The sequence below is a fragment of the Triticum urartu genome, chromosome 7 (assembly GCF_003073215.2).
Source record: "Triticum urartu cultivar G1812 chromosome 7, Tu2.1, whole genome shotgun sequence".
Classification (NCBI taxonomy): Eukaryota; Viridiplantae; Streptophyta; class Magnoliopsida; order Poales; family Poaceae; genus Triticum; species Triticum urartu.
Genome location: NC_053028.1, coordinates 456,679,701 through 456,691,296, shown reverse-complemented (window position 1 = coordinate 456,691,296; position 11,596 = coordinate 456,679,701).

Sequence of the window (11,596 nt, the reverse complement as noted above, 5' to 3'; positions counted from 1 at the left end):
CATATGCTCCATGACGTTCAAAACGTCATTGAAGTCCCGATTCTAAGCCGTAAAGCATGGCACACTGAACTATCGAGTAGTCATCAGCTTTGCTCTGCCAGACGTTCATAACATCTGGTGTTGCTCCAGCAGCAGGCCTGGCACCCAGCGGTGCTTCCAGGACATAATTCTTCTGAGCAGCAATGAGGATAATCCTCAAGTTACGGACCCAGTCCGTGTAATTGCTACCATCATCTTTCAACTTTGCTTTCTCAAGGAACGCATTAAAATTCAATGGAACAACAGCACAAGCCATCTATCTACAATCAACATAAACAAGCAAGATACTACCAGGTACTAAGTTCATGATTAAGTTTAAGTTTGATTAATCAAATTTCTTAAGAACTCCCACTTAGATAGACATCCCTCTAATCCTCTAAGTGATCACGTGATCCAAATCAACTAAACCATAACCGATCATCACGTGAGATGGAGTAGTTTTCAATGGTGAACATCGTTATGTTGATCATATCTACTATATGATTCACGCTCGACCTTTCGGTCTCCGTGTTCCGAGGCCATATCTGCATATGCTAGGCTCGTCAAGTTTAACCTGAGTATTCTGCGTGTGCAAACACTGGCTTGCACCCGTTGTAGATGGACGTAGAGCTTATCACACCCGATCATCACGTGGTGTCTGGGCACGACGAACTTTGGCAACGGTGCATACTCAGGGAGAACACTTCTTGATAATTTAGTGAGAGATCATCTTATAATGCTACCGTCAATCAAAGCAAGATAAGATGCATAAAAGGATAAACATCACATGCAATCAATATAAGTGATATGATATGGCCATCATCATCTTGTGCTTGTGATCTCCATCTCCGAAGCATCGTCATGATCACCATCGTCACCGGCGCGACACCTTGATCTCCATCGTAGCATCGTTGTCGTCTCGCCAATCTTATGCTTCCACGACTATCACTACCGTTTAGTAATAAAGTAAAGCATTACATCGCGATTGCATTGCATACAATAAAGCGACAACCATATGGCTCCTGCCAGTTGCCGATAACTCGGTTACAAAACATGATCATCTCATACAATAAAATTCAGCATCATGCCTTGACCATATCACATCACAACATGCCCTGCAAAAACAAGTTAGACGTCCTCTACTTTGTTGTTGCAAGTTTTACGTGGCTGCTACGGGCTTAAGTAAGAACCAATCTCACCTACGCATCAAAACCACAACGATAGTTTGTCAAATAGACTCCGTTTTAACCTTCGCAAGGACCGGGCGTAGCCATACTTGGTTCAACTAAAGTTGGAGAGACAGTCGCCCGCAAGCCATCTCTGTGCAAAGCACGTCGAGGGAACCGGTCTCGCGTAAGCGTACGCGTAAGGTTGGTCCGGGTCGTCTCGTCCAACAATACCGCCGAACCAAAGTATGACATGCTGGTAGGCAGTATGACTTGTATCGTCCACAACTCACTTGTGTTCTACTCGTGCATATAACATCAACATAAATAACCTAGGCTCTGATACCACTGTTGGGTTTCGTAGTAATTTCAAAAAAATTCCTACGCACACGCAAGATCATGTGATGCATAGCAACGAGAGGGGAGAGTGTTGTCTACGTACCCACGCAGACCGACTGCGGAAGCGTTGACGCAACGTAGAGGAAGTAGTCGTACGTCTTCCCGATCCGACCGATCCAAGCACCGTTACTCCGGCACCTCCGAGTTCTTAGCACACGTACAGCTCGATGACGATCCCCGGGCTCCGATCCAGCAAAGCGTCGGGGAGGAGTTTCGTCAGCACGACGGAGTGGTGACGATCTTGATGTTCTACCGTCGCAGGGCTTCGCCTAAGCACCGCTACAATATAATCGAGGTGGAATATGGTGGCAGGGGGCACCGCACACGGCTAAGGAACGATCTCAAGGATCAACTTGTGTGTCCTAGGGTGCCCCCTTGCCTCCGTATATAAAGGAGCCAGGGGGGAGGGGGCGGCCGGCCAAGGAGGGCGCGCCAAGGGAGTCCTACTCCCTCTGGGAGTAGGATTCCCCCCCCCCCAATCCTAGTTTGAATAGGATTCCTCGAGGGGGGAAAGAGAGAGAGAGGGGGGGCCGGCCACCTCTCCTTGTCCTAATAGGACTAGGGGAGGGGGAGGCGCGCAGCCCACCTTGGGCTGCCCCTTTCTCCTTTCCACTAAAGCCCACTAAGGCCCATATAGCTCCCGGGGGGTTCCGGTAACCTCCCGGTACTCCGGTAAAATCCCGATTTCACCCGGAACACTTCCGATATCCAAACATAGGCTTCCAATATATCAATCTTTATGTCTCGACCATTTCAAGACTCCTCGTCATGTCCATGATCACATCCGGGACTCCGAACAATCTTCGGTACATCAAAATGCATAAACTCATAATAACTGTCATCGTAACGTTAAGCGTGCGGACCCTACGGTTCGAGAATAATGTAGACATGACCGAGACACGTTTTCGGTCAATAACCAATAGCGGGACCTGGATGCCCATATTAGCTCCTACATATTCTACGAAGATCTTTATCGGTCAGACCGCATAACAACATATGTTGTTCCCTTTGTCATCGGTATGTTACTTGCCCGAGATTCGATCGTCGGTATCCAATACCTAGTTCAATCTCGTTACCGGCAAGTCTCTTTACTCGTTCCGTAATACATCATCCTGCAACTAACTCATTAGTTGCAATGCTTGCAAGGCTTATGTGATGTGCATTACCGAGAGGGCCCAGAGATACCTCTCCGACAATCGGAGTGACAAATCCTATTCTCGAAATACGCCAACCCAACATCTACCATTGGAGACACCTGTAGAGCTCCTTTATAATCACCCAGTTACGTTGTGACGTTTGGTAGCACACAAAGTGTTCCTCCGGCAAACGGGAGTTGCATAATCTCATAGTCATAGGAACATGTATAAGTCATGAAGAAAGCAATAGCAACATACTAAACGATCGGTGCTAAGCTAATGGAATGGGTCATGTTAATCAGATCATTCAACTAATGATGTGACCTCGTTAATCAAATAACAACACTTTGTTCATGGTTAGGAAACATAACCATCTTTGATTAACGAGCTAGTCAAGTAGAGGCATACTAGTGACACTCTGTTTGTCTATGTATTCACACATGTATTATGTTTCCGGTTAATACAATTCTAGCATGAATAATAAACATTTATCATGATATAAGGAAATAAATAATAACTTTATTATTGCCTCTAGGGCATATTTCCTTCAGGAGATACCTTTGAAGCCTTGGCCATAAGGCAAAAGGCAATAGATGATGATGTGGGATCCCTTGAAGCACCATTCAAGACCACATCTTGTTCCATGGAGTGTTGGGTTTCCTCTACATTGTTAGCACAACAACTCGAGGAAATACATGCATTTTTATCATGGCAACAAGACATAGCAAGCATATCATCATGAGATTTAGTCAAGCAATTTGTACATGATATGCAAGGACTATCAACACAAGCATGTGAAACATTTGGAGTGCTCGAAGTGCTAAGTCCAAAGATGAAGCATCGCAACAAGAAAGTGATGAAGGATTATCAAACTAAGCCCACTATCATCATTGCAATGAACACCACTACTCACCATGTCATTACCTTGTGGCAAACCACATGTAGGTGAAGTAGAAGAAGTTGAGAACACTATACGACCGGAGGTGGAGGGAGAACAATCATCCCCACAAATCTTGGACACACCATATTATCTTGAAGCTTCGTCCACAACTCATGAGCATCCCGGAACGGCATGAGTTGAAATATAACTACATTGCTCAAAGCATGAAAAGCACATTAGAAGCTTGAGCATTGAGATAAGAGTTTTTCTCATCCTCTAAAGATAATCTTTGGGGATCCTTTGGAGGAGAAAAACCCATATCTACAATTCGCTCTAAATTTGGGTCCATGACCCTAAAGAGATTAAGCATGCGAATTACCCAAACATCAAAATTTGTGCCATTGAAACTAAGAGTGTCAGAGAATCCTAATCCCCTAGTCGACATCTTTACTCTCTAGGCGGTTAAGCCTAAAGAGAGACGAGGCTCTGATACCAATTGAAAGATCGTGGATGTCGCCTAGAGGGGGGTGAATAGGCTTTAAAATAATTACGGTTTAGGCTTGAACAAATGCGGAATAAACCTAGCGGTTAATTTGTCAAGCACAAAACCTACAACAACTAGGCTCACCTATGTGCACCAACAACTTATGCTAAGCAAGATAAACAACTAGGTGATAGCAAGATATATGACAAGAAACAATATGGCTATCACAAAGTAAAGTGCATAAGTAAAGAGCTCGGGTAAGAGATAACCGAGGCACGCGGAGACGACGATGTATCCCGAAGTTCACACCCTTGCGGATGCTAATCTCCGTTTGGAGCGGTGTGGAGGCACAATGCTCCCCAAGAAGCCACTAGGGCCACCGTAATCTCCTCACGCCCTCGCACAATGCAAGATGCCGTGATTCCACTAAGGGACCCTTGAGGGCGGTCACCGAACCCGTACAAATGGCAACCCTTGGGGGCGGTCACCGAACCCGTACACTTTGGCAACCCTTGGGGGCAGTCATCGGTACCCGTCAAATTGCTTGGGGCGATCTCCACAACCTAATTGGAGACCCCGACGCTTGCCCGGAGCTTTACCCCACAATGATTGAGATCCGTACACCACCAACCGTCTAGGGTGCCCAAGCACCCAAGAGGAACAAGCTCAAGGGTACCAAGCACCCAAGAGTAATAAGCTTCTCAACTTGTAACTTCCACGTATCACTGTGGAGAACTCAAACCGATGCACCAAATGCAATGGCAAGGGCACACGGAGTGCCCAAGTCCTTCTCTCTCAAATCCCACCAAAGCAACTAATGCTAGGGAGGAAAATGAGAGGAAGAACAAGAAGGAGAACACCAAGAACTCCAAGATCTAGATCCAAGGGGTTCCCCTCACATAGAGGAGAAAGTGATTGGTGGAAATGTGGATCTAGATCTCCTCTCTCTTTTCCCTCAAAAACTAGCAAGAATCCATGGAGGGATTGAGAGTTAGCAAGATCGAAGAAGGTCAACAATGGGGGAAGAACACGAGCTCAAGAGATAGGGTTCATTGGGGAAGAAGACCCCCTTTTATAGGTGGGGAAAATCCCAACCGTTATGCTCACAGCCCGCACCGAGCGGTACTACCGCTCCAAGGAGCGGTACTACCTCTAGGGCGGTAGTAGCCCTTTGAAACACAACAGTGAGGAGGCAAAAAGGCCAGAAGAACCGTCGGAGCGGTAGTACCGCTTGAACTCACGGTACTACCGCTAGGGGTAGCGGTACTACTGCTAAGGGTAGCAGTACTACTGCTTGCGAGCGGTACTAAAAAATTACATCTGTGCCTACTTCCGCTGAGCAAAACACGAGATTTTGGTCCGGAGCGGTACTACCGCTCAGGAGCCGCGGTAGTACAGCTCTGGAGCGGTACTACCACTCAGGAGCCGTGGTAGTACCGCTCCCAAGGGCGGTACTAAAAAATTACATCCGCAACAGCCCCTTTTAAGGACACCAAAACTGACACAATTCCTGCAAACGGACTCCGAATTCGATGAAACCAAGTTTGTTGTGTAGCGACCAGACCTCAAACGGTCTGATCTCTGTGCTCAGGTGTCATCCCTGGATCAGTAATGCTGACACCACACAGTACTTGAAGGATTTATAACAGAGTAGCAATCACACACTTATTACATCGAGTGTCTCAATAGAGAACTTATTACAATAAATATGGCTTAAGGCCATCTAATAACGATAACAGCGGAAGGCTTGGAAGATAAGTGAGTCCATCAACTCCAACGGCATCACTGAGTATAGAACCACGACCTAAAAACTCCTTAATCGTCGTCTGAAAAGTCTGCAACATTAACGTTGCAGCCCGAAAACGGGTCAGCACATGGAATATGCTGGCAAGGTAACACATAGAGAGTAATGGAATGAAACAGCTATACTATATGCATATTTGGCTGGTGGAAAGCTCTATGGTTACAGTTTTGCGTAAAGCCAATTTTTCCCTACTGCAAAGGAATAATTTTATTTAACTATCATGGTGTTGTTAAACATTGAGAATGGTTGACAGCATTCTCAATCCCAATTAAGCATCATCATTAAAAAACCCATCAAAATTAATTTAGAGTAACATGTTGAGATTCACATGATAATCCAAGTACAAGATACTCAAGATGTCCAGAACCGGGGACACAGCTAACCATGATTAGTTTATACACTCTACAGAGGTTTGCGCACTTTTCCCCTACATCTGCTAGTCTACCCTGTAAGAGTTCGCACAACTTAATCAACTATGCTAGAGCCCATAATAGCTTGTGGCTGCACACGGAAGTTTCTAGTATGAAAAATCTCATGATCCCTTTGGGCCTGGGTGGCGGTCCATAAAGAAAAACAGGCAATCCTGGAATACCCAGGTACCTCAATCCACCCAGATGTGTGTTTAAGTTGCCACCTTAGATAAACCATTAATTAACAAACTCACATCTGTCATGGATATCACTCACCCAATCCACGTCTACTAGCATAGCATGGCATAATAGGCAAACGTAGAAGTAACTCCCAAAGGTTTGATAATAAACAGGTAATAGGTACTACCTCAACTACTTCCCATCCCACAATTTAATTAGATCCTAATCATGCAATGTGTGAGGATTGATCTAATGCAATAAAACTGGGTAGTTGGAAAGCATGATCAAAGTGTTACTTGCCTTGCTGATGATCCGTGAAACCTAGAGATTCGAAGTAACAGGCGGCGCACTCCGGGTATTCTATCGCAGACAAACAAACAAGCATACAATAAGTACTCATCTAATGCACAGGTAAAACTCAAATAAAGATCTAACCAGAAAGTTCAACTTAAGAACTCCGGTTTGCAAAAAGAATCAAATCAAACGAAGCAACGAAAGTCAAACGGCAAAAGAAACAGGCTTCGTTTACTATTCTGGATCTAGGGCAATTTTTACAGTGGCAAAAACTTGTTTAAGTTGGTTAAACGGATAGAGGGTTTCGAGACGAAACTCCAGGCGCTTGAATTGCCTGATTCCGATAAACGAGCGAAAAGTTATACTAAAACGAAAATCGGATCAGGAATCGCGATCAGAAAAATCGCGGATTTAATCCGAGAAAAAGAAAAAATGACGAACATTTGCTATTTAAATAAATCGGAAAAACCAATCTATTAAAAAAACCGAAACTAAAAAAACGAACAAAACCGTCGGAAAAACTGAACGGTTTTTTGGAAAAAAAACCGGCGTCTAAAAAAAATCTACCCGGCAACTCCGGCGAGAGATCCGGCGGCGGCGGAATTATTTGGGGAGACCCCCGGGCTGGGCTCCCGGCTTATAAAGCCCGATGGGCCGTGTCCAGTCGGACACGGCCGTAGGTCGGTTGCGTTTTTTTAATATTCCGCGCAGAAAAAACAATTAAAAAAATACTAAACGGACTCCAAAAATCCCAAAACAAATTTTCCCGGGCTTCTAAAATCAAGCCGCACAAGGTGAACATTTATTTGGGGCCTAAATGCAATTTGAAAAACGCACATTTTTCCTAAATTCAAATAAAATACCGAAAAACTCCGAAATAAAATCTTATTTGATTTTATTATTAAATCCTCAATATTTCTTAATTTTGTGAAAGTTATTTTATTCCCTCTCTCATATTTTTGTAATAGAAATAATTAATAAAATAATTAAAATCAAATGATCCTATTCTCAAAATTTGAGAAAACTCAAATATGAAAATAACGAAATCCCCAACTCTCTCCGTGGGTCCTTGAGTTGCGTAGAATTTCTAGGATCAAAACCAAAAGCAAATAAATTATGATATGCAATGATGATCTAATGTATAACATTCCAAATTGAAATTTGGGATGTTACCAAACCTAGCCCCCTTAAGATGAATCTCGCCCTTGAGATTCGGGTTGGCTAGAAAATAGGTGAGGGTGGTCCTTGAGCAAATCTTCCTCTCACTCCCAGGTGGCTTCATCCTCCGTGTGGTGGCTCCACTGAACCTTACAAAACTTGATAACCTTGTGCGGGTGACTCGACTGGCATACTCTAGAATCTTAACTGGTTTCTCCTCATAGGTCAAATCGTTATCCAATTGAATTGCTTCCAATGGCACTGTGTCTTTCAAGGGTATGTCAGCCATCTCTGCGTGGCACTTCTTCAACTGAGAAACGTGGAATACATCATGAACTCCGGACAATCCTTCAGGCAATTCCAACTTGTAGGCCACTTCTCCCATACGTTCCAATACTTGGTATGGTCCTACAAATCGTGGCGCTAACTTTCCTTTAACACCAAAGCCCTTTGTTCCCCGAAGTGGGGATACTTGAAGATAAGCTCTATCTCCAACTTCGTAAACTGTCTCCTTGCGTTTAGAATCTGCGTAGCTCTTCTGCCTGGACTGGGCTACCTTGAGCCTATCACGAATCAATTTCACTTTCTGTTCAGACTCCTTAATCAGATCCGGTCCAAACAACTGGCGGTCTCCAACTTCATCCCACGACAACGGTGTCCTGCACCTCCTTCCGTACAAGGCTTCGAAAGGGGCCATCTTTAAACTGGATTGATAGCTGTTGTTGTAAGAGAATTCTGCATACGGCAAATTCTCGTCCCAACTAGATCCATAATCAAGCGCACAAGCTCTCAGCATGTCCTCCAAAATCTGATTGACTCTCTCGGTCTGTCCATCTGTCTATGGATGAAAAGCTGTGCTGAACTCTAGCCTGGTACCCAAAGTTTTGTGCAACTAATTCCAGAACTTGGAGGTAAACTGGGTTCCTCTATCTGATACTATACTCCTCGGAACTCCATGTAAGCATACAATCCTGGTCATGTATATCTTTGCCAACTTAGCACTAGTGTAAGTGGTCTTTACCGGGATGAAATGAGCTACTTTCGTCAACCGATCGACTACAACCCAAATCGAGTGATAGCCCGAACGAGTCCTGGGTAATCCCGTGATAAAATCCATGCCTAACTTATCCCACTTCCATTCGGGTATCGGCAATGGTTGTAGCAATCCTGCTGGCTTTTGATGCTCTGCCTTAACTCTCCGACATACATCACAAACTGCTACATACTCCGCAATGTCTTTCTTCATTCCGGTCCACCAGAAAATATCCTTCAAATCCAAATACATCTTGGTATTTCCTGGGTGAATCGAGTATGGTGAATCGTGTGCCTCTTGCAGAATCAACCTCCTGATCTCCGGGTCATTTGGCACATAAACACGTTCTTCAAACCATAGGGTGTCGTGCTCATCCTCACGAAATCCTTTAGCCTTTCCTTTGCTCAATTTCTCCTTTATAGAGGCAATCTCCTTGTCATTCTTCTGGGCTTCTCTGATTCTATCCATCATAGTTGACTGAATCTCCAATGCTGCTACATAGCCTCTCGGAACTATTTCCAAACATAACTCTCGAAGATTTTCGGCTAACTCCCTTGGTATTTCTCCCGTCATTAGTGTATTGACATGGCTCTTACGACTCAATGCGTCAGCTACTACATTAGCTTTTCTGGGATGGTAATGCGATCTCATATCATAATCCTTGATGAGCTCCAACCATCTCCTTTTTCTGAGGTTCAACTCCTTCTGCGTGAAAATGTACTTCAAACTCTTGTGATCCGTGTATACCTCACAATGATTTCCAATGAGGAAATGTCTCCAAGTCTTCAGTGCATGCACTACGGCTGCTAACTCCAAATCATGCGTAGCATAATTCAACTCGTGAGGTTTGAGTTGTCTTGAGGCATATGAAACAACTCTCCCTTCCTGCATAAGCACTGCTCCAAGTCCTCGACATGAAGCGTCGCAATACACCTCATAGTCCTTGGTCTGGTCTGACAAAATCAACACTGGTTAAGTAACCAAGCATTTCTTCAACTCCTGGAAACTAGCCTCACACTCCTCAGTCCATATGAACTTGGTATCCTTCTTCAACAACTCAGTCATAGGTTTGGCAATCTTGGAGAAATTCTCAATGAATCTCCGGTAGTATCCTGCGAGTCCAAGGAAACTCCGATCTTGCCAACTGTGGTTGGTGCTTCCCACTTGGTCACGGTATCAACTTTTGTGGGATCTACTGATATACCTTCTCCGGATATAACGTGTCCGAGGAATCCAACTTCTTTCAACCAAAACTCACATTTGCTAAACTTGGCATATAACTGGTGTTCTCTGAGCTTCTCAAGTACCAATCACAAATGTTCCTTATGCTCCTCTTCACTTTTCAAGTAAACCAGAATATCATCAATGAACACCACGACGAACTTATCCAAGAACTCCATAAACACTTTGTTCATCATGTTCATAAAATAGGCAGGTGCGTTAGTCAGACCAAATGACATAGCGATATACTCATACAGCCCATACCCGGTGGTAAAAGCTGTCTTAGGTATATCCTGTTCTCGAATCTTCAACTGGTGGTATCCTAATCGCAGATCGATCTTGGAAAATACCTTAGCTCCTTGCAATCGATCAAACAGATCATTAATCATTGGTAGGGGGTACTTGTTCTTGATCGTTACTTCATTCAACCCACGATAATCAACAACCATCCTTAACGATCCATCCTTTTTCTCCACTAGAAGTACTGGTGATCCCCAAGGCGACGAACTTGGGCGAATGTAACCTTTATCCAGTAACTCCTTAATCTGCTTCTTAATCTCCACCAAATCCTTTGCAGGCATCATGTATGGTCTCTTTGATATTGGCCATGTGCCTGGCAATAGCTCAATCAAAAACTCAATGTCTCTATCCGGTGGCATGCCTGGCAACTCTTCTGGAAATACGTCAGGGAAATCCCTTACCACTGGTACTTCCTCCTGCACAACTCCTGATAAGTAATTTACTTGTGTCCTATTTGGCACATGCCGGGATACATACTTGATCCTTCTCCCTTCTGGGGTGGTAAGCAAGATCGACTTACTAGCGCAATCGATGTTTCCTCCATACATCGACAGCCAATCCATACCCAGAATTACATCCAATCCTTGTAATTCCAAAATGATTAAATCCGAGGGAAACACATGCCTACCTATACTCAATGGCACTTGAAAACATCCTTGACTGGCCATATACTCCGCTCCTGGTGATCTTACTAGCATAGGTGTTCTAAGAACCTTAGTGGGCAAGTTATACTTATCCACAAATCCCCTTTATATGTATGAATGCGATGCACCAGTATCAAAAAGAACGAGTGCAGTAAATGACTTAACCAAAAACTTACCGATTACGGCATCCGGCTGCTCTTCAACCTCCTCCACGTTAACGTGGTTCACCTGTCCCCTATTGAAAGGGTTTGGCTTCTTCCCAGAGCTTCCATTGCCATTCTGTCCTTCAGGACATTCATTGGCATAATGTCCAGTCTTCTGGCACTTAAAGCAAGTGACTTGGCTTAGGTCCTTCTTGGCTGGGGTTGATGGGTTGGTACGGTTCTGGCCGTTGCTTCCTCCATTGCCATTACCATTCTTGGTGTCGTTGTGATTGTGCGAGCTACCTCCTCCATGGGTATGCTGAAAA